At 43.8% G+C, this 24,450-nt stretch overlaps 1 long non-coding RNA gene across 1 annotated transcript in view; it reads left to right on the forward strand.

The window, feature by feature from the left end:
• The window catches only part of LOC108544812 (uncharacterized), a 30,212-nt gene extending 17,149 nt beyond the window's left edge, over positions 1–13,063 (forward strand). The window contains exon 12 of the long non-coding RNA XR_001889959.1: positions 12,692–13,063. This is a non-coding gene — a long non-coding RNA (uncharacterized LOC108544812). The remainder of the gene's footprint in view (positions 1–12,691) is intronic.
• The last annotated feature ends 11,387 nt before the right edge of the window (positions 13,064–24,450 follow it).

Raw genomic sequence — 24,450 nt, forward strand, 5'->3', positions numbered from 1 at the left:
GAGTGGCCAACGTGCAGGGCATCATGTCTTGAGGCTGCACAGAGCAGCAGAGCCCTGAGCCTGGCCTATAAAACCATTCAGTCTTCCTAGGCCTCCAGGCCTATGATGAGAGGGACTGTCACGGAGGTCTCTGAAATGCTTCTGACGCTGTTTTTTCATTGTCTTTTTGATTAGCAATTGACTCCTCTTTACTTGGGCAAATTTCTGCAACCTGCTTTAATACTTCCCCTGAAAATGGATTTTCTTATCTACTGCATGGCCAGACTGCAAATTTTCCAAATGTTTAAGCTCTGCTTCTCTTTCAAATATAAGTTCCAGTTTCAGGTCATTTCTTTACTCAGGTATATGATCACAGGCTTTTAGAAGCATCTAGGTCAAATCTTGAATGCTTTGCTGCTTAGAAATTTCTTCCACAAGATACCCTAAGTCACCTCTCTCAAGTTCAATGTTCCACCAATTCTTCGAGCAGGAGCACAATGCCACCAGTCTCTTTGCTGAAGCATACGAGAGTGACCTTTACTCCAGTTTCCAATAAGGATTTTATCTCCATATGAAACCTACTCAGCCTGGACTTCATTGTCCATATCACTATCTGCATTTTGGTCACAACAATTTAACAAGTCTCCAGGAAGTTCAATTTTCTTCCTAATCTTCCTGTCTCCTGAGCCTTCCAAACCCCTACAGCCTCAGATTACCACCAATTCCAAAGCTGCTTCCATATTTTAAGGTATCTTCAAAACAGTGGCACACTCCCAGTACCAATTTTTGGCACTAGTTCATTCCTGCACTGTTATAAAGAAATGCCTGAGACTGGTTAATTTCCAAAGAAAAGAAGTTTAATTGGCTCATGGTTCCCTAGGTTGTACAGGAAGCAAGGCAGCATCTGCTCAACTCCAATTATGGTGGAAGGTGAAGGGGAAACTGGCACTTCACATGGCTAGAGCAGGAGGAGGGGGCAGGCACTACACACTTTTAAACGTGATCTCATGATAACTTGCTATTGCCAAGAAAACACCAAGGGGGATGGTGTTAAACCATGAGAAACTGCCCCCATGACCCAGTCACCTCCCACGAGGCCCCATCTTCAATACTAGGGATTACAATTGAACATGAGATTTGGGTAGAGACAGAGATCCAAACCATATGACTCTGTGAGCATTAAATATATGCAGAAAAAAGCATTTGACAGATTCAACACCTATCAGTGATGAAAGCTCTCAACAAATTAGGTATATAAAGAATGTGCAGGCCAGGCGCTGTGGCTCGTGCCTGTAGTCCCAGCACTTTGGGAGGCCGAGGCAGGTGGATCATGAGGTCATTATATTATATTATTTCTGAGAGTAAGTTCTTATAGACCTTCCTTCAATGTTATTTATTAAATCTAAAAGGGCTCATTTAAAATCTGAGACTAGGTGCAAGAATAGCTAAAATCTCTTATACAGTTATTAATATTTTATTAGACAATGGTATGTTTTAAATAATACTATAAAACATTATTTCATTGTATACATTAAAATTTAACTATTTATTTGTCTTTTTTTCTGCTATAGAACTTAACTCCAAGAAAAAATATTTGTTTTCTAAGTTCTGGAAATGCTTTAATTTGGACCTTTAGTGTTAAATATCCATTTCAGTGAACAGATTCCATGGTACTGGACAGAATATACATTTTTAAAAACTTAATTTAACTTTTAAGTTCAGGATCACATGACGTGCAGATTTGTTATACAGGTAAATTGTGTCATGGGGGTTTGTGGTACAGAAGATTTCATCACCCAGATATCAAGCCTATTACCCGTTAGTTATTTTTCCTGATCCTCTTCCTCCTCTCACCCCCCACCCTCTGATGGTCCCCAGTGTGTGTTGTTGCCCTCTGTGTGTCCCTGTGTTCTCATCATTTAGTTCCCACTTACAAATGAGAACATGCAGCACTTGGTTTTCTCTTCCTGCATTAGTATGTTAAGGATAATGGCTTCTAGATCCATCCATGTTCCTGTAAAGTATATGATCTTGTTTTTTTTTTTTTTTTTTTTTTTTTTTTTTTTTTATGACTGCATAGTATTTTATGGTATATATATATCACATTTTCTTTACCCAGTCTACCATTGATGGTGTTTAGGTTGCTTCCATGTCTTTGCTATTGTGAATAGTGCTGCAGTGAGCATATGCATGCATGTGTCTTTATGACAGAACAATTTATATTCCCTTAGGTTTATACCCAGTCATGGGCTTACTGTGTTGAGTGACAGTTCTTTCTTTAGGTTTTTGAGGAACTGTCACACTGTCTTCCACAATGGTTGAACTAATTTACATTCCCACCAATAGTGTATAAGCGTTCACTTTTCTTCACAACCTCATTGGCATTTGTTATTTTTTACTTTTTAATTATAGCCATTCTGACTGGTGTGGGATGGTATATTATTGTGGTTTCAATTTGCAATTCTCTAATAATCAGTGATGTGGAGCTTTTTTTCATACGATTGTTGGTTGCATGTATGTCTTTTGAAAAGTGTCTGTTCATGTTTTTTTGCTGACTTTTGTATGGGGTTATTTGTTTATTCCTGGTAAATTTGTTTAAGTTTTTTACAGATGCTGAATATTAGGCCTTTGTTGGATGCACAGTTTGTAAAAATTTTCTCCCATTCTGTAGGTTGTCTGTTTACTCTGATGATAGTTTCCTTTGCTGTGCAGAAGCTCTTTAGTTTAATTAGATGCCATTTGTCAATTTTTGCTTTTGTTGCAATTATTTTTGGTATCTTTATTTATTTATTTATTTTTTGAGACGGAGTCTGGCTCTGTCGCCCAGGCTGGAGTGCGGTGGCCGGATCTCAGCTCACTGCAAGCTCCGCCTCCCAGGTTCACGCCATTCTCCTGCCTCCGCCTCCCAAGTAGCTGGGACTACAGGCGCCTGCCTCGTCGCCCGGCTAGTTTTTTGTATTCTTTAGTAGAGACGTGGTTTCACCGTATTAGCCAGGATGGTCTCGATCTCCTGACCTTGTGATCCGCCCGTCTCGGCCTCCCAAAGTGCTGGGATTACAGGCTTGAGCCACCGCGCCTGGCCTTTTGGTATCTTTATTATGAAATCTTTGCTCGTGCCTACATGCTGAATGGTATTGCTAGGTTGTCTTGGAGTGTTTCACCGTTTTGGGTTTTACATTTAAGTCTTTAATCCATCTTGAGTCAGTTTTTGTATAACATGTAAGGAAGGGATCTAGATTTAATCTGCATATGGCTAACCAGTTATCCCAGCAACATTTGTTGAATAGGGAATCCTTTCTGCATTGCTTGTTTTGTCAAGTTTGTCAAAGATCAGTTAGTTGCAGGAGTGCTGTCTTATTTCTGGAATCTCAGTTGTGTTCCATTGGTCTATGTGTCTGTTTTTCTACCAGTACCATATTGTTTTGGTTACTGTAGCCCTGTAGTATAGTTTGAAGTTGGGTAGCATGATGCCTCCAGCTTTGTTCTTTTTGGTTAGAATTGCCTTGGCTATTACTAGGCTCCTTTTATTTCGTATAACCTGCATTTAAATTAGATTTTAGAAATAGAGTATTATTGCCTGATAACTAAATACATGTTTTAAGATGCTTTGGCTTAGTTTCTAATTGATTTTAATTTGGCTGTGGTTCATTGCATTTTTAAAGTTTTCCACTGGTAATCATATGTGGATGATTGGCATCCAAACACTTAACCAAATATGGATACTTTTTATTTAAAGGAATCCAGGGTAAACACTTTATGAATTAAATAAATGTGTGACACTAAAAAAGATTAATTTGTCTTTAAGTTATAAGTTTTGTGATTTTGTTACATTAAGTTCTGCCTTTTCTATTGCCTTTAATTGTTAAAGATATTTATCTGACGTGCGTGTGTGTGTGTGTGTGTGTTTGCTGTTAAATTCATATTTACTGATAGTTTTACATATATTTAATACATGTGATAGAATTGTCATACTCACACACGTGTCCTATCTTTTTTTTTTTTTTTTGAGATGGAGTCTCGCTGTGTTGCCCAGGCTAGAGTGCAGTGGCACGATCTCAGCTCACTGCAAGCTCCGCCTTCCAGATTCATGCCATTCTCCTGCCTCAGCCTCCTGAGTAGCTGGGACTACAGGTGCCTGCCACCACACCTGGCTAATTTTTTGTCTTTTTTAAGTAGAGATAGGGTTTCACTGTGTTAGCCAGCATGGTCTCGATCTCCTGACCTTGTGATCTGCCCGCCTCGGCCTCCCAGAGTGCTGGGATTACAGGTGTGAGTCACTGTGCCCGGCCTGTCCTATCTTTACAACAGTTTTCAGTGGGAGGTCTAATCCAACAGAAGATACTTTATTATTACAAGCCTGTTTGCGACTTCCATTCTTGACCCTTGGTTTTCATAGCTCATCCGTTGTCCATAAATCTGCATTTCCACACTGAACTCCTATAAACCTTAAAATCATTAATACCCTCCCACTGCCATTTTTTACTCCTGTGTCCCAAAGTTCCTGATTCCCATTGTCGTAACTTCCATTTCCATGTCTCAGGTTTTTGATATCCAATCAAAAACCTGAGATTGGAACGTTGGATTCCCACATCCCAACGTATCTGATGCCCACATCCCAAACACCCATCATGATTTCTGACCTCTGTTAGATGTCTGCTGCACAACACCCCGTTGTTTTAACTGCCTGCTGCCTTTCCCTAACTTCTAAAACCCAACCACCTTTGAAAGCTATTGTTTTAAAATGGCATTTTTATCACCTCAAATTTTAGGTCCGTGAGGGAAAAACAGTTATTTGAGTTTTGAATCATTTAATTTTTCTCCCACTCCAGAATATTGTCACCAGAAATGTAGGGTTGTGAAAACAACGGAGGAGGCCGACGACTCTGGATTCACCAGGCAATTCTGGAGACAAGGAGACAGCTGGTTTTTTTCCCCCGTTTTAAATTTGAGTGGCTGCTTAAGATTTCTGTTTCCAGTCAACGCTCTCTTCCATGAGTGTCTAATAACAAAATACGCATACAACTCCATCTCTTTTATGTCAGTTAATAAAATTTAAGATAGAATTATGTCACTACAACTATTAAAATTAGCACAGAAGTTGCTCCAGGACGTCAAATAATTCATTTCTATCACAAAGCTCAATTAAAGGAAAGACATTTAGAACTCTTAGGAATTATAAAATTATCTTCCTTTATGGAAACTAGCCTTCTAAAAAAGACAGATGGATCTTTGATCTTTGTACTTTTCAGGAGATTCAATTAACATTTGTAATTTCCATACCTTAGGAAATTCATCTAACATCTCTGAGTTTCCATTTGTTATTTCTAAGATCAGGATGACAGTAAGTCTGTAATTCAAATAATTTTCTGAACAGTAACATGAGATGAAGCAGGAGAGTACAGTGGTTAAGAAAACAGAGTCGGCTGGGTGTGGTGGCTCACGCTTGTAATCCCGGCACTTTGGGAGGCTGAAGTGAGTGGATCACCTGAGGTCAGGAGTTCAAGACCAGCCTGGCCAACAAGGCAAAACCCCCCCACCCTCTACTAAAAATACCAAAACTAGCCAGGTGTGGTGGCTGGTGCCTGTAATCCCAGCTTCTCAGGAGGCTGAGGCAGGAGAGTTACTTGAACCTGAGAGAAGGAGATTGCAGTGAGTCGAGATTGTACCACCGCATTCCAGTCTGGGCAACAGTGTGAGACTCCGTCTCAGTAGTAGTAATAATAATAATAATAATAATAATAATAAGTACATCCTCTCCACCCAGCTTCTAGAAAGTGATCCTAAGAAATCATCTAAATTGCAAAAAAATACGTGAAGGTATTTATTACAGCTGATTTATAACAGAGAAAAGCTGGAAAGGTTAAGTGACAGTACAGCATATGGCAGAATTTTATATAGTCACTAAGAATTATGTTTATGTTGTGCTAAGTGAAATAAGCTAGGCACAGAAAGACAAATACCTTATGTTCTCACCTGTGGAATCTAAAACTCATAGAAGCAGAGAGTAGAATGGTGGTTACGGAGTCTGGGAAATAAGGAAAATGGGGAGATGATGGTCAAAGGGTACAACATCTCAGACAGGAGGAACAGGTGGAACAGTGTAGTGAATATACTAAACAATAATATATTTTACGTTTCAAAATTGCTGAGAGTAAATTTCAAGTGTTCTCACCACAAAAAAAGATTCATATTTGAGGTAATGGATATGTTAATTGGCTTGATTTAATTATTCCACATTGTACTCATAAATCATAAAATCATTTTTTACCCCATAAATATATACAACTATAAACTGTCAATTTACAATAAAATTTAAAAAAGAATTATGCTTATGGGCTGTTTCATAAAACAAACAAACAAAATGCCAGGTTACAAAGTTAAGTGCAAAAAGCAAAATACAAAATTTGAGTCCAGTGAAAAAAGGCATAGAAAAAAACTATGGAACAGAATGCAAACAAATGTTAACATTGCTATCTTGTGAATGGTAATGTGGAATTAACAGGTGACTTTTTTCTTCTTCATAATGTTTCTGTATTATCAAGATTCCCTAAAACGTACATTTTTTTTTTTTTTTTGGAGACAGAGTGTCTCCAGGCTGGAGTGCACTGGCGTGACCTTGGCTCACTGCAACCTCTGCCTCACGGGTTCAAGAGTTTCTCCTGCCTCAGCCTCCGAAGAAGCTGGGATTACCGGCATGCACCACCACGCCCAGCTAATTTTTGTATTTTTAGTAGAGACGGGGTTTCACCGTGTTGGCCAGAATGGTCTTGATCTCTTGACCTCGTGATCTGCCCGCCTCAGCCTCCCAAAGTGCTGGGATTACAGACATGAGCCACTGCGCCCGGCCATTCATTTTTATAGTAAGAGAAAAACTTATGGTGTAACAAAGTCAGATCTAAACACATTGCCTTAATGCTTATTTAAAAAGCACTTATTAAGGAAACACGGATGGGTAGTGTGTAGAGGGCAAGGCCAATCAGAAAAGGTGACCTTAACCAGGTAGCTGCTGGCATTGCCACAGGTTTTTGTTTGTATGTTTTTGGTTTCTTTTGTTTTGAGACAGAGTGACGGAATCTTGCTCTGTTGCCCAGGCTGGAGTGCAGGGGCACGATCTTGGCTCACTGCAACCTCCGCCTCCTGGGTTGCCAACTTATCTCAGACAGAATCCTATTACTGATTTTGCCAATGTTTCTGATCAAAAGCATTGGGATTTATATGAAAGAAATGCTTTTGTCGTGGTGGAAAAAATTTGAAAGTTCGGTTAAGAACAGAATATTTACATAGTCTCACTGCAACTCCTTACAAAAGACTTACTCATTACAAAGCAAAATAAAGTAACTTTTCAATACAAAAGTCTGGCATATACAGCCATAACTGAGTGACTGATGTGGCTACTATTAGTAAAGGGACAAGTCTAAATCATGTACTATCTGATAGAATGCAGTAGGAACACAACACCACCTTGTCGATGGTCCAGCAAAAGATGAGCATCCTGAATCTAATCATGAGGAAACATCAAACTAAAATAGAGAGACATTCTGCAAAATAACTGGCCTATACTGTTCACAAGTGTCAAGGTGACAAAAGTCAAGGAAAGACTAAGGAACTATCTCAGAAAAATGAAACTAAAGAGATGTGATAAATGCAGTGAACAATTCTGAACTGAATTGTTTTCAATAAAGGACGTTTTTGGGTTACTTGGGAAAACGCGAATGAGATCTGAGGATTAGAAAGCAGTAGTGTATCAATATTAATTTCCTGATTTCATGGTTGTATTGTAGTTATCCAAAAGAATGCCCTTGTTTGTAGGGTTACTCACTGATGTTTTTGGAAATTACGGTCATCAGTTTGGCAAATTACTTTCCAAAGTAATTCCACAAATCTTCTGTAAGTTTGTGTAAGTTCGTGATTGTTTCCAAAAAGAGGATTCTGAAACACAAGAAATACACCAGGACAATTGGCATAAGCTAAATTGTTCTAAAAGACTGGATATTATCATCATCCAACTTAAAAGTAGGTTTAGTAATTAAATACTTCTTCAAGAGCAAGCATATTTACCTAGTATCACACCAAGGTATTAATATGTTACCCAGAGTGGTAGTAAATCTTTGCTTTGGTGAAATGAAAGGATTTATCATCCATTATAGGAATTTATGAAACTGTCACTATTAGGTGTAATGGAGGACTTCTTAGAATGTTTTATAAAACATTTTACTTCACACCTGGACTTGCATCCTGAATCCTCTTCATCCCAGCGAACCCAAGGAAAATTACTTAATCCCTGGAAGCCGTAGGAATGTAATGCCAAGCTCTCTGCAAAACTGTGTGAAAACATCTGACACTATGTGAAAGTTTAAAGTGTCCAGCACGCAGTAGTTAATGCCATATTTTACTGATTCCAGATCAGTTTTCACAGCATCCTTTTTCACATTTTGTGATTTCTGAGGTCAGGATGTACCTTACAATGAATGGAAGGCCTTTTACAGTTGTGAACAGCCAGAGAGAGGGCAGAATGACTAGTCACTGTCCACATGTTTGCAAAGTTGGATGTAAGTACTGGCAGCCTGGCTGGAAAACTACAACCCTTCTATGTTCCAGTCAACAAACTCTTTCAGGTTCATTTGAGGAAGGAACATTCGTATTGGTTGTAGAAACCTTTTTTTTTTTTTTTGGCCCCTTCGGGTAAGATCAAGAAAGTGCCGTCCTAAGAACTTACAGAATGAGAGTCAGTGGCTGTGATGGAGCCCTCTTTTCAAAAAATGCCCAGGCTGGGGTGCGGTGGTGCAATCTCAGCTCACTGCAACCTCTGCCCCCTGGATTCAAGCGATTCTCCTGCCTCAGCCTGCCGAGTAGCTGGACTACAGGTGTGCACCACCATGCCCAGCCAATTTTCCTATTTTTAGTAGAGATGGGGTTTCACCATATTGGTCAGGCTGATCTTGAACTCCTGACCTCGTGATCTGACCGTCTCAGCCTCCCAAAGTGCTCTTTTAGGTTCATTTGAGGAAGGAACATTGTATTGGTTGTAGAAACCTTTTTTTGGCCCCTTCTGGTAAGACCAAGAAAGTGCCGTCCTAAGAACTTGCAGAACGAGAGTCAGTGGCTGTGGTGGAGTCCTCTTTTCAAAAAACGCCATGTCCCAAGAGGACATTACTAATTGAAAACACATGGACACCAACAATTTTGAGTTGAAGTGGTTTGGAAGATTCAAATTCGATGTGTGAAAAAGTTTTAGGGATATATATATATATATATATGTGAGTTTTTTTGCTTTTTTTTGTTTTTTTTTTTTTGAGACAGAGTCTCGGTCACCCAGGCTGGAGTGCAGTGGCGCGATCTCGGCTCACTGCAACCTCCGCCTCTCGGGTTTACGCCACTGTCTTGCCTCTCCAGCAGCTAGGACTACAGGCGTCCATCACCGCACCCGGCTAATTTTTTGTAATTTTAGTAGAGACGGGATTTCACCGTGTTAGCCAGGATGGTCTCAATTTCCTGACCTCATGATCTGCCTGCCTCGGCCTCCCAAAGTGATGGGATCACAGGCATGAGCCACCATGCCTGGCTGTTTTTGGGATATCTTAACCAATTAATTTCACTTCTGTTTTCCTGTTATGCACATACAAGATTGAATAAAGGCGGCCAGGCATAGTGACTCACCTGTGTAATTCCAGTACTTTGGGAGGCCAAAGCGGGTAGATCACCTGAGGTCAGGAGTTTGAGACCAGCCAGATCAACAAGGCAAAACCCCGTCTCCACTAAAAATACAAAATGAGCCGGGCGTGGTGGTGGCGCCTGTAGTCCCAGCTGCTTGGGAGGCCGAGACAGGAGAATCGCTTGAACCTGGGAAGTGGAGAGTGCAGTGAGCTGAGATCGCACCCCTGCATTCCAGCCTGGGAGAGACAGTGAGACTCCATCTCAAAAAGAAAAAAAAAAGCATAAAGGTAAAATCCAGATCTAAGTAAGTCTAAAAGATCTCTTTCAATAAGTATTGAGTAAGAATTCTAAGTTACGTTGATACAGTTCGTCAGAGTTTTTCTTTCTTCATGGTATATAAAATAATTAGGCTTATCACAATGGATATGTGCCTTAGATTTGAAGAATCAGTCAGTGGCAATTTTTATTTTCCTCGAAATGGCATCATTAAAAACAGTTGCCACACATAGACAATAATCTGCAAAAACATGCCGGGTCCCTAGGATCGGTATTATTATGGCAGAATTCACTTGGAAAAAATGTGTAACCTTTGAGAGACTGTCTTTACCTAGAAGAACTGATGTGGTGCCCATCATGTCTGCATCGTTAGGAATATACTTGAATTGCTGTTTAATATAGGAAAAAATGAAGACATAGTCTAGGCACAAGTTAGTAACATTCATCATTAATGAAGTAATAGAGCCTCACTGGATGATTGTCTGAAAAGTCAAAATACTGGCCTCAGGGGGCCAGGAGAATCTGTGTAAATATGGATGTATCAATATAATCAAATTTTAGAGTGTTAACGCAGACCATGGCTGGCTAATGTGTTGGTCACATGACTACGAAGGGACTTCATGACATGATAAAACAACACGGAAGCACTCTGTGGACTGGCGTGTAGCTGGCCACTCTGTAGAGCAAGATTGAAACCTCCTCTGGAGGGATCCACTGACAAAGTGATGATCGACTCCATCTGGACAGTGGTTTTTATTTCTGTATGGTTTACCACAACCAGCATATTTGAGACTGGGGAAGAATGTATGGCATTTCCAAAGTCCTGGTTTGAAACCAGATCGTTTGAATTTAGACTAAAGCAGAGGCCCTTCGCCAAGGGGTTACCGTTTTACACCTTCGGCAATGACCCAGCACTGGCCATTTTACATTTGTCTAGCACTGGATATTTCCTGTGCGGGCCCCCTTGGACTACCTCACCTGCAAATAATCTGGTATTAACTGTTTTACAAAAGAGATACCAGAATTTTGAAAATCCACCAGGCAAAGGCATAATTTTTTTTTTTTTTGAGACAAGAGTCTCGCTGTGTCACCCAGGCTGGAGTGCAGTGGCGTGATCTCAGCTCACTGCAAGCTCCGCCTCTCGGGTTCACACCATTCTCCTGCCTCAGCCTCCTGAGTAGCTGGGACTACAGGTGCCTGCCACCATGCCCAGCTAATTTTTTGCCCAGCTAATTTTTTGTATTTTTAGTAGAGTCGGGGTTTCACCATGTTGGCCAGGCTGGTCTTGAACTCCTGACCTCAGGTAATCCACCCGCCTTGGCCTCTTTTTAAAAGTGCTGGGATTACAAGCGTGAGCCACTGTGCCTGGTCTCACCATTGTTTCTGATCAGAAATCAGTGGCTAATTTTATCATGGTTCTCTTGTACATGAAGAGAAGTTTTTGTCTTACTGTTTTCAATGTTTACTCTTTGTCTTTTCATANCCTCTTTTAAAAGTGCTGGGATTACAAGCGTGAGCCACTGTGCCTGGTCTCACCATTGTTTCTGATCAGAAATCAGTGGCTAATTTTATCATGGTTCTCTTGTACATGAAGAGAAGTTTTTGTCTTACTGTTTTCAATGTTTACTCTTTGTCTTTTCATAGCTTGACACAAGTTGTATAGGAATGGATATCTTGGTTTTTATTTTACTGAAAGTAAACATTGATTCTATAGATTAATGTTTTATATCAAATTTGGTAAGTTTTCAGCCATTATTTCTATAAATAATTATTTCTTTCCTCCTTTCTTTCTGAGACTCTCATTCTACATATGTTGTGCTTGATTTTTCATAAGTCATTTTTTTTTCTTTTTTTTTGAGACAGAGTTTCACTCTTGTTGCCTAGGCTGGAGTGCAGTGGCGCAATCTCAGCTCACGGCAACCTCTGCTTCCCAGGTTCAAGCTATTCTCATTCCTCAGCCTCCCGAATAGCTGGGCTTACAGGCCTGCGCCACCACGCCCAGCTAATATTGTATTTTTAGTGGAGATGGGGTTTCTCCATGTTGATCAGGCTGGTCTCAAACTCCTGAGATCAGGTCATCTGCCCGCCTCGGCCTCCCAAAGTGCTGGGATTACAAGCATCAGCCACTGTGCCCAGCCCTTTTTTAGTTCTTTTAATATACAGTAACTGCTTTGAAATCTTTGTTTGCTAAGTGTGACATCTAGGGACACGTAAAGACAGTTTCTAGTAACAGGTTCCCCCCACATTTTCCTATTTCTTTTTGTTGTGTAACTTTTTTTTTTTCTTGAGATGGAGTCTCGCTCTGTCACCCAGGCTGGAGTGCAGTGGTGCAATCTCAGCTCACTGCAACCTCTGCCTCCCAGGTTCAAGCGATTCTCCTGCCTCAGCCTCCCGAGGAGCTGGGACCACAGGTGCCCGCCACCACGCCCGGCTAATTTTTTTTTGTATTTTCAGTGGAGATAGGGTTTCACCATGTTAGCCAGGATGGTCTCAATCTCCTGACCTCATGATCCGCCCGCCTCAGCCTCCCAAAGTGCTGGGATTAAGGCGTGAGCCACTGCCCAGCTTTGTCTTGTAACTTATCATTGAACACTGGGTACTTTAGGTTATAGACTGTTCTATGCTGGATTCTGATTCTTTTCTCCTGAGAATTGTTGTTACTGTTTTGTTCATTTGTTTGTAACCTGCCTGTACTAAATTTGTAAATTCGGTCAGCAGTGTGTAGCCACAGCCGCCTCTGCTCATTTTTTGTTTGTTTCTGTTCTTATGCATGGCTTCCCAGGAACCGCTCCTTTATCTGCATGCGTGGTATTCCGCCAACAGTTGTGTGAATTTGTGCACTAACACCTTGAGTCGGTGAGGCTTCCACTGCTGCTGATGGATCTCCCCGTGGACTGGGGCATGCACACAGAGCTCAGGCCATCTGCTTTCCACAGGCATCTCCCCTCGCCGTGTCTTCTCTTCACATGCACTCAGGCACCGTCATCAGTCAGGGCTGCTGGGTGGTTTGGGCGGGTTCTGGTCTCTGGGGAGACGAGCAGAGCTACTGGTCCTTCCTGTTTGTTTGCATCAATATCCCTACTTGAAAATTCTCCAAATCATGTGAGTCCCTCTGGTGGTGACAGCAAAGCTGCTGGTTTCATGGCGTTCAACAAATGTGTTTTATATTTAGGTCAATGGCCCCGGAGTAGTGGCTCAGGCCTGTAATCCCAGCACTTTGGGAGACTGAGGTGGGCGGATCACCTGAGGTCAGGAGTTCAAGACCAGCCTGGCCAACATGGTGAAACCCCATCTCTACTAAAAATACAAAAATTAGCCAGGCGCGGTGGCGCACGTCTGTAATCCCAGCTACTTGGGGGGCTGAGGCAGGAGAGTCACTTGAACCCGGGAGGTGGAGGTTGCAGTGAGCTGAGACTGCACACAATAAATAAATGATTTAATGCCTATACAATGGAGTGCTGTGTAGCTCTTAAAAAGAATGCCACGAGGATGACCAACACATACTATTCTCCTGGATGAGGATTATTACCATCAGCTGCATTTTTCAGATGAGAAAACCGAGACTTAGAGAGGTTACATAGTTTTCTGAAGGTCACTCCCTACTGAATGTAGGAGCGGGGATCTGACAGCCACCTGATCACACGCAGGAACAGCATTCTCTCCTCCGCTCTCCTCCATGGCCCCCATGACTCCCAGGAGACCTCCCCAGCTCTGCAGTCCCCAGGGCCCTGGTGTCCATAACCCGAGGAAGGGGAAGGGCCATGAGATCTTGGGCTTTCTCACTCTCGGAAAATGAGCAAGTGAGAATGAGACTTGACTTTGCTTAGAAGTGTAAAGAAATGCGACATTTATTGCCTATCAAACATGGGAAGCAGTTTGTCTATTTAACACGTGTGTTAGTATCGGTGTCCCTTGTTATTCAAACTCTCCCTATTGAGCTCAAGAATCAAAGTCAGATAACTTTGTCGATAAATCCCTTCCTCTCTACACCCTGGCTACTCACTGTCTCAAGACCCAAACTCACTGGGACAGGGCGCTGGCCCTCCTGATTCAAGCCTGGTGTCTGCCTCTCACTACGCAAATCGGGAGGCAGAGAGCAGAGGAGGGGCGGCTGTGAGTGCACAGAGCACACGCGTGCAATGGGATTGCCCCCACCCCGCCCCCTTAGCTCTATGGGTGTGATGAGAGAAACCTTCACCTTTCCGGTGAGCTGCTGTGCTGCTTTGACTTTCACAGGCGTGTTTACTTGATGGATTTTTGTAAATACAGCCGTCAGTGCAGGCCTCTTGTCCCCATCTCGGGAACCATAACCCAGATTCCCAAAGGGGAGCTTGCCCTCATGGATGGAAACTGAGGCCCTCAGAGATGTCGTCGGCCTTGATCCCTTGCTCCTATTNTGGGTGACAGGATGAGACTCTGTCTCTTAAAAAAAAAGAGGTGGGGCCGGGCGAGGTGGCTCAAGCTTGTAATCCGAGCACTTTGGGAGGCCGAGATGGGCGGATCACGAGGTCAGCAGATCGAGACCATCCTGGCTAACACGATGAAACCCCGTCTCTACTAAAAAAAATACAAAAGCTAGCCAGGCGTGGTGCCGGGCGCCTATAGTCCCAGCTACTCGGGAGGCTGAGGCAGGAGAATGTCGTGAACCCGGGAGGCAGAGCTTGCAGTGAGCTGAGATCCGGCCACTGCACTCCAGCCTGGGCGACAGAGAGAGACTCCGTCTCAAAAAAAAAAAAAGAGGTGGGACTGGAGAAGGGTGAAAAGATAAATCACGGGTAGAGTATAAAGAGAATTCCTACACATTAATAAGAAAAATGCATGTAGGGCTTAACACCTAGGTGACGGGTTGATAAGTGCAGCAAACCACCATGGCACATGTTTACCTGTGCAACAAACCTGCATGTTCTGTACATGTGTCCCAGAACTTAAAGTAAAATATTTTTTTTTTTTTTGAGACAGAGTCTTGCTCTGTCATCCAGGCTGGAGTGCAGTGGTGTGATCTCAGCTCACTGCAAGCTCTGCCTCCTGGGTTCACACCATTCTCCTGCCTCAGCCTCCAGTGTAGCTGGGACTACAAGTGCCCACCACCACAACTGGCTAATTTTTTGTATTTTTTAGTAGAGATGGGGTTTCACTGTGTTAGCCAAGATGGTCTCGATCTCCTGACCTCGTGATCTGTCCACCTCAGCCTCCCAAAGTCCTGGGATTACAGGTGTGAACCACTGGGCCCGGCCTAAAGTAAAATAAATTTTTTTTAAAAATTAAGAAAACAGCTGGCAGACCGATAGGACAATGGGTGAAAGAAATGAAGAGGGACAAAAAAGGGAAGGAAGAAAGGGAGGGAGGAGGGAAGAGGGAGGAAGCGAGAGGAAAGAACAAATGAACATCCAAATGGCCAAAAGGCATATAAACCATGCTCAACCTCGTAAGCCATCAAATTTAAACCACATTGAGAAACCAATATTACACCTACCAGAATGGCTAAAATTAAAAACACTGTTGATACCAAGTTTATGCAAGAATGTGGAGTAACTGAAACTTCATATACTACTTTTGGGAATGTAAAATAGCACAACCACTTTGGAAAACTGAAGGGGTGGCCTGCCCCTCCACACTTATGGGTGTTTCTCATTAGGTGGAACGAGAGACTTGAGAAAAGGAATAAGACACAGAGACAAAGTATAGGAGAAAGAAAAGCGGGCCCAGGGGACCGGTTGCTGTGCTTACAGAGGACCCACACCGGCACCGGCCTCTGATTCCCTTAGTATTATGAAATTATCTTTACCATTAAAAAAGATAAGGGAGTGGCCAGACAATAGGATCATTGTAGGGAGGAATCAGCAGCTAAGAATATGAACAAATTCCATTGTCACATGAATAAGGTTAAAGGAAATGGCTGTGCCCTGAGATGCATAGCAAAACATCTCCATAACCTTTTAGCAGTATTGCTCAGCAAGCCCACCTTATTCCTTTAAATGCGGTTTTCTCCTTGCTCAGTAAGCAAAGCACACAATGGGGTTTACCTACGAGATGTCCCATTGCCCAGGGGACGGCAGGATTCTTTAACAGACAAGCATACCTTCAGGTACTTGTTTAACAAGGACACATCCTGCACAGGGCCCATATCCATTAAACCTTGAGTCACCACAGTGCATTATATTTCTTGCAAGGGACAAGGTTGGGGTAGGGTCACAGATTAACACATTTCAAACAAAACTAAATGGAGTCTCTTATGTCTACTTTCCTTCTATATAGACACAGTAACAGGCTGATCTCTCTTTTCCCCACAGGAAAACCCTTGGGTAATACCTACTGAAGGAGACCCACACTTGTGATCCCCACATTCCACTCCTATGCATAGACCCAAAGGAACTGTTGCACTGTACCTGTTGTTCACCAAATGATGTGCACTAGAATGTTTGTATCAGCACAATTCCACAATAGCCCCAACTTCCAACAGGGAGAATGGATAAGTAACCTCTCAGTGTTTTATAGGAGTAAAATTCTTACAGCACTGAAAATGGATTAACAGCTTGCCATGCACAGGTTTGGTGAATCTCAGCAACATAATGCTGAGGCAGAAGAAGGCCAGAACAAATGAATGTGGTACTGCCGATTCGTTTCTGTGAAGGCTCTAAACAGGCAAAAGAAATATCCGGTGAGGAAGTCAGGATAGCAATTGTCTTAGTGCTCTGGGGGAGGGTGGGCTCTGGTTAATATTCTATTTCTTGATCTCGAGGCTGGTGCCAGATGTATTCACTCTACCGATATCTACCAAGCTGCCCACTGGGCCACTGGGGATTGGTGGCTTTCTCTGTATGTATATTATACTTCAATTAAAAAAAATAGTCAACAACAAAAACCTAACAATCAAATTAAGAAATTAGCAAGGCCAGGTGCGGTGGCTCACACCTGTAATCCCAGCACTTTGGGAGGCTGAGGCGGGCAGATCACCTGAGGACAGGAGTTCACAGACCAGCCTGGCCAACATGGTGAAACCTTGTCTTTACTAAAAATACAAAAATTAGCCGGGTGTGGTGGCATGTGCCTGTAATAGCTATTCGGGAGGCTGAGGCAGGAGAATTGCTTAACCCAGGAGGTGGAAGTTGCAGTGAGCCGAGATCATGCCACTGCACTCCAGCCTGGGTGACAGAGTGAGACTCTGTCTTTAAAAAAAAAAAAAAAGCAAATGAGCAAAGGACTTGAACAGACATTTCTCCATACTCAGCATCACTAATCATTAGGGAGATGGAAATGACAACAGGATATCATTTCACTCCTACTACATTGACTAATATCAAAGAAAACCAGAAAATAATGAATGTTGGTGAGGATGTGGAGAAAATAGAACTGTTGTGCACTGCTGGTGGAATGTAAAATAGTGCCGCCCTCTAGGAAACAGTATGGCAGTTCCTCAAGAAATTATACCTAAGGACACTCCAGCAATTCCACTTCTGGGTATATAACCCCCAAAAATTGAAAGCAAGAAAATAAAGAGACACTCGCCCGCCCATGTCCATAGCCATGTTATTCACAGTAGATAAAAGGTGGGAGCAACTCATATCCATTGACAGATGAAGGGATCAATAACATGTGGTATGTACATACAATGGAATATTATTCAACCCTATAAAAAAGGACGTTTGGACCCAGGCCTCAACATAAATGAACCTTGAGGACTATGCTGAGTGACATAAGGCAGACACAAAGGGACAAATATTGTATGTTTCCACTTATATGAGGTACCTAGTATACTTCATAAAGACACAAAGTAGAATGTGTCTCTATGAAGCATACAGGGGCATACTTGAAGTATACTAGGTATGGTAGGAAGCAGGGGCTGGAGGGAGGAAGGAAAGGGGAGTGGCTGTTTTAACAGGCAGAGTTTCAGTGGGAATGAGGAAAGAGCTCCGGAGATGATGGAGGCGATGGTAGCACACACCAATTGAAGGTTCTTAACATTACTGAAGACTTGAAATGATGAAGATGGGAATTTCATGTTATACATATTTTATCACAATTTTCAGGTAGTTGCCTTTTAAAAGTTCCTTTAGAGTTTGTTTTCCTCCTTGACATGCATATTTGAATATTGGAGACAAAATTTCTGTACTGTTCTTGGTCAACAAAATGTTTTGTAAAAGTTTCAGGAGGAGGCCAGGCGCTGTGGCTCACGCCTATAATCCCAGCAGTTTGAGAGGCCGAGGTGGGCAGATCACCTGAGGTCAGGAGTTCAAGACCAGCTTGGCCAACATGGTGAAACCCCATTTCTACTAAAAATACAAAAATTAGCCGGGTGTGTTGGTGCACACCTGTAGTCCCAGCTACTTGGGAGGCTGAGGCAGGAGAACTGCTTCAACCTGGGAGGCGGAGGTTGCAGTGAGCTGAGATCATACCAATGCACTCCAGCCTGGGTGACAGAGCAAGACTCTGTCTCAAAAATAAAATAAAATAGTAAAATTTAAAATTCGGGACCTCCTCACCAGAGCCATACTTTGAGTACACAGTAGCCATATGTCTATACCGCAGAAAATATTTCCATCCTCCCAGAACCTTCTCTCATGCAGCTTCTGTAAGCCTGACATCGATTCTGTTCACTGAACTCATCTAGCTCAAGGCACATGCATCAAAGCTGGAATTTCAGGGTTATCGAACTGTGGGTGAGAGCTGTAATGGTCCAGTAGAAGTGTAAAGTTGGAAGGGAATGTCTTCAGCTCCTCCCTCTCACCTGAAGGCTCTCAACTGTGAAGCATGCCTCCTTGTTGACAGCCTCTGAATCCACAGAGCACAGGGAGAATCTGAGGACACAGAGGACAGAGCAAGGGACCTTGTGTCCTCCACGTGGTTGCACCCAGAGTAGAAGAGCTGGTGAGTAACTCTCTGGAATCACTTTTCTGCTGATGTTTGTGTCTCTACAGATGGGCTCAAGAACAGCTTGCCTGAGTGCAGCCATGAGGATGAAGCCTCTTCAGGTAGAGAAGGCACTCCAGGTGGGGCCCGTGCAGAGGGTTCTTGGAGGGGGCAGTAGGATGGAGACTATGAAATCAGTAAATGGAAAAGGAAATCGGTGTAGGTGCAGAAGTCTGATTTATTCGGTTTTTTTTTTTTTTTTTTTGGAGACAGGATCTTACTCTGTCACCCAGGCTAGAGTGCAGTGGTGCCACTGCGGCTCAACCTCCATCTCCTGGGCTCAATCAATCCTTCCACCTCAGCCTCCAGAGTAGCTGAGAATACAGGTGCATGCCACTACGCCTGGCTAAGTTTTGTACTTTTTGTAGAGACAGGGTTTCTCCATGTTGCCCAGGCTAGTCTTGAAATCCTGGACTCAAGTGATCTGTTCACCTTGGCCTCCCAAAGTGCTGGGATTATAGGCATGAGCCACCGAGCCCGGCCTCCTTTTGTATTTTAATTAAGACAAAGTCCTAAGAGGTTGTGTTTGCACGGACGTTGTGTGTGCTCTGCTTGTCATATTCATTTCTTGCTCTGGTGTTTTAAGATGACCTTTTGGAGAAAACCAGATCTTTCCTGCCTGTGCCACAGAAAACACTAAATCCTTGGGTTTTGATGGGTTGGCGTCCTTTGTGAATGGAGAACACGGGATTAGTATGTGGGTGTGGCGTTTGGTGCCATGCAGGGAGTGATGTGGGACACAGCCCCTCACAGCCCCTAAGTCTCCCTGGAGACAAAGTCTTCTGTGTGTGTCAGGAGGTGGGAGGAGTCCACCCTCTCCCTCTGCACTCTTGGGACCAGCAGCAGCACCTTCCTGTCCCGTCCTCACCGTCGGCTCCAGGTTGAAGGGCGCTCACAGGGTTGGATGATGCAGAGAATCCTTCCTCTGGGATTAATAGGTACCCCCCCACCATAGAGACACGAGGGGAAACCCATGCCTGAGCACATTTCTGGCCTTCACTCCTCACACAATACCAAATCCCTGGGTTAGGAATGAAGCCTGAATTGGGTTTTGTTTGAGAAGTCAGTGTCCAGCTGTCACCAAGGCCCTCCATGGCCAGCAGGAATCCTAGGGGACATGCGTGGAGGGGCTGCTGTGTTGCTGCAGGCACTGGCTCTCACCCTCCCCGTGACCTGGCTCCAGGAATCCACCACACGCAGGACAGGGCCACTGGGCAGTTGGCACAGGGGTCACTTTTTTGTCATGCCCTTTGCTGTGGCCCGACAGCCTTGTTCTGTTCCCCACGCTGCCATCAGGCCCAGCTTGTTCCGTGTGTCAGGCCGGTCAGGTGCCCTCCTGCCCAGTCCTCCCACAGCTCAGGCAAACCCTGGCAGGACCCCTTCATTCATGTGCTAACAACGCGGTCTCACCTGCGGATTAAGGCAATGGGACAAGGGTTAGCCAGATTGGTCTCAATCTCCTGACCTCGTGATCCACCTGCCTAGGCCTCCCCAAGTGCTGGGATTACAGGCATGAGCCACCGTACCAGACCCACCTCCTCTTTTTAAAAAAAATTTAATTAAAAAAAATTTAAACGGTGACGGGGTTTCATCATGTTGCCCAGGCTAGACTCGAACTCCTGGGCTCAAGCAATCCGCCTGCCTTGGCCTCACAAAGTGCTAGGATGACAGGCGTGAGCCCACCACACCCAGCCTCTCCTCTTTTTATCCTCTCTTTCTGACTCATGGGCTTCTCTTTTAGCTCTGCCCCACCCCTCTTTCCCTCTTTTATAATTGTCTTCTTGAGGGACCTGTTCTCATCTCGGCAGTTGACGGCCTCGGGTCTTCAGTGTCTATAAAATCCCTCCGCAGCCCTCCCCCGCACTTTCTTGGCACCGCCGTGGTTTCTGGGTCCCAGGCTGCCGCACTGAATGGTGCTAAGCAACCCTGAATGGCCCACGTTGGGAGGCCAGGCTGGAGTCCTAAGCTCTGGGCCCCACCCAGACATGCACAATTGTTCTCCTCCTTCCAGATCGCAAGAAAGTCTCCTGTGCTGCATCCAGGAGAAGAGATGGAGAACCTAGAGGATGGAGGCCCGGCGCGGTGGCTCACGTGAGCCTGTAATCCCAGCACTTTGGGAGGCCGAGGTGGGCAGATCACGAGGTCAGGAGATCGAGACCGTCCTGGCTAACACGGTGAAACCCCGTCTCTACTAAAAATACAAAAACAAAATTAGCCAGGCATGGTGGCGGGCGCCTGTCGTCCCAGCTACTCAGGAGGCTGAGGCAGGAGAATGGCGTGAACCCGGGAGGCGAAGCTTGCAGGGAGCCGAGATCGTGCCTCTGCACTCCAGCCTGGGAGACAGAGTGAGACTCTGTCTCAAAAAAAAAAAAAAAAAAAAAAAAAAGAGAGAGAGATATACGTATGTGTGTGTGTGTGTGTGTAGTCTTTTTACTCTTTACAAAGGAGTATCTTCTGTAAGCATTTTGTGCTAGAATATACTAAAGTGAGAGCATTTGTTTTAGCACAGCATATGATTTTTAAAATTAAAATGCACAGACAGGGTGGCAGGGTTGGTGGGGATGTTGGAATGACCAAGTCTTATTAGGGGACAACAATGACATGCTCCAGAAAGCTGTGCACATTTAATGTGGAGTTGTTCTGTCTGGATGGCACGGAGGGTCCGGGTGGAGGGGCAGGCTCACTTGTGTCATCAGACCTCCTGCTCCTCCCAGGACCCAGGGGCGTGGGACTCTGCCTGTTGATCCTTAAGATCCCCCATCCCTCTGCCTCTGTTTCAGCATGTGGGTGACCAGAGCCCTGGAGGTGCCCATGTGAGTGGCTGGGTTCAGTCCTCCTGCAGAGCATTTATAGACACTCTCTTTGGACAGACAACAGTGTGATATCTCACAAAGTGCTTCATGGTTGTACTTTCCCGTAGTCTGAGGAGTGAAGAAAGTAGAAGCTTCATCCCTGTCGCTGATGCGGCCAGGACCTTTGGGGGGCGAGGTGACAGGCCGAAAGGAGCTCCCGTGGCCTGTTTAGCATCACAAGCATGTAGGGCCGGAGGTGCTGAATCTGGCACTGGGAAGAACGTATGGTGAACCAAGGAATGCACCACCAAGGGGAGATTCTTGCCGTGGTCCCCAGAATGTGGTGCAGCTGAACAGTGCAAGAACCGAGCCAACATCCTATCTGCTTGACCTGTCTAGAGAAGCCCTTGTATTTAGAAAGTGGACACAGCTTCTGCCTCCGCGGCTTCCCTCTGTTGGAGAAGAGGCCCTCGATGGGTGAGGTTTATTGTCCTCAAGTCTGTAGGAAGAAAATACATAAGTCGCCCTATACCTTTCAGCTTAAATGACAAAATTTCCTTCATAACAAAATTGATGAGATATTTAATTGGACTTTGCTTGTCTAGGGCATGTGAACCCACTGTAAGCATTTGTAATTCACTTAGAGTCACAAAAATTAAATGTATCAAAATTACTTTTGTGGGATGAAAGAAAAGGAGATTAACCTGGATATAGTGACATGAAAATAGATGTCAAATGTGATTAATTTACTATTTCTACGGTGATTGCCAAATAGTGGCATTCTAATTCCATCATTCCTTCTATATTTACTAACTGCAATCAGAGCCATCTATATTTGAACCCTGGCTCTGCCCCTTGAGCCATGCAATCTTGGGGTAGTGACAGGAAAGAAAGGAATGTTCATCCCTGAGCTTTATATCCAGTGAAAATCTTCTTCTTCTTCCCTTTCTGTTTCCGTTCTCTCTTCTTGGACTGCTTGTCATTTCCTTCCCTCTGCTCCTGGCCATGGAGGAGTTGGCATTGGTTGCTGTGTTCCCTTGGTAGTGGGGTTGGAGCACCCTAGGAGGCAGGGCAGTGAGGGAAAGAGTGGGCAGAGCAGGTGTGTGTTAGTGGTGCATCCGCCAGCATCCAAGGATTCCCAATAGTGAGGGAGTGGGATGGGGGACAGAGAGCCCCATGGAGGCATGTTGGTGGCAATCCAGCAAGCACCCAAGTGTGTGGAGGTATTGGCAGAACGTGAGATGCAGGCAGGCAACACACACAGTGTGGATATGAGATTGGTTTTTCTCAGCACATAAGGTGCATAGAGCTAAATATATTGAGGTGAATGAGAGCCAGTTTCTCACTGTTAAAAGAGGCGTTAACAAATATGGGAAAGGAACACTCTATAAAGAATTCCAGGGGGTGGATCAGAATTAGAGACATTGTGAAAACCTTGTGGTTATATATATACATAGACACACACACACACACACACACACACAGTGAAATATAGAAACATATAGTATAGATGTTTGTATGTAGGAAATATATAAATGTATTGTCTATGTCTACTGAGAGGGCCCAATGACTCACTGGTAGGAATGATCACGGGTAATACTGGATCTCGAATTCTGCATAGCACGCTCTGGGAGAAGGAATCACATATCTTGATGAAATTGCTGATAATAACATGGCACATGGAATGGTAAATGAAGAGCCTAGGACACCTTGTGTAAAAATATGAGAGCTTTAGAAGTCTCCCACCTCCCAAATCTGGCAAAGAAGCATGAAATAAATGATTGTAACAAAATGCAGCTCATTGGATAACATACTGATTGAGGAATTTTTTTGATATGAAGATAGATAGATGATAGATAGATGGTAGATAGATGGATAGATAGATGATTGACAGGTAATAGAGATAGATAGATAGATAGATAGATAGATAGATAGATAGATAGATAGATAAACAGATAGGTGATAGAGGAGAAGGGAATACTCTTCTTTAGAATAGATGGCAACTACAAAAAGCCCAGAGCTGCTGTTAGGCAATTATTACAGTGTTAGCTGGTTGAGAAAGGAGTTGTACAAAGAGGCTGGTTAGTGAAGGAACTGACCAGCTGGTTAGCTGAGGAACAGCTTATGCACAGTGTGTTAGAATAACTCCCCACAAAATACTATTCAGAATAAAGTTCCCATTATAAATTGAAGGTGGCATCTGGCAGATGCCGCCCCACCAGGCCGTGAATGGTGACATCACTGGGGCCGGGACAGGTGGCAAATGTGGGTCCTGGAGGGAGGCACCGAGCAGAGCGCAGCGCGGTTCCTTTGTTCTTCCTGCCAGGACAGCACAACTGAACCTGGTGGTGAGGGAGCCTCCGAGGCCCCAGAGAGGCTCATTCTGAGGAATGCAGAATATTGGGAATGAGAGAGGCAACAGGTGAAGAAGAGTTTGAGATTGGAAAATAAAGGAAAAGGCAGGACCTATGAATGCAGCACAAGCTCCAAGGTGGGGACCCTGGACCAGAAAGGGAAGAAGAATTTGTCAGGTAGGAGGAAACATTTAAAGGATGCCTGCGGACTGGACAGTAACATATGAACATTTGTGTTTTACTTAGTTGGTAGTAAGATCGTGCAGAGGGATTTTGAGCACGCGGAAAACACAATTCATCAGTGGTGACAGCATGTCTGCCTGTAACTTTCATGCATTTCAGAAATACAAGATGGCACAACAGAGAAAAAAGGTTACAGAGAAAATGAGTTAGTTTTGACAGCTGAACAAATTGGGTAAGGGACAAATATCCACCTATTTGAACTTATTTTGCATCGCTTATTTTAAAATTAAAATGAGGCCGGGCAC

Source organism: Rhinopithecus bieti, unplaced genomic scaffold (genome assembly GCF_001698545.2).
Source record: "Rhinopithecus bieti isolate Rb0 unplaced genomic scaffold, ASM169854v2 scaffold_26546, whole genome shotgun sequence".
NCBI lineage: Eukaryota > Metazoa > Chordata > Mammalia > Primates > Cercopithecidae > Rhinopithecus > Rhinopithecus bieti.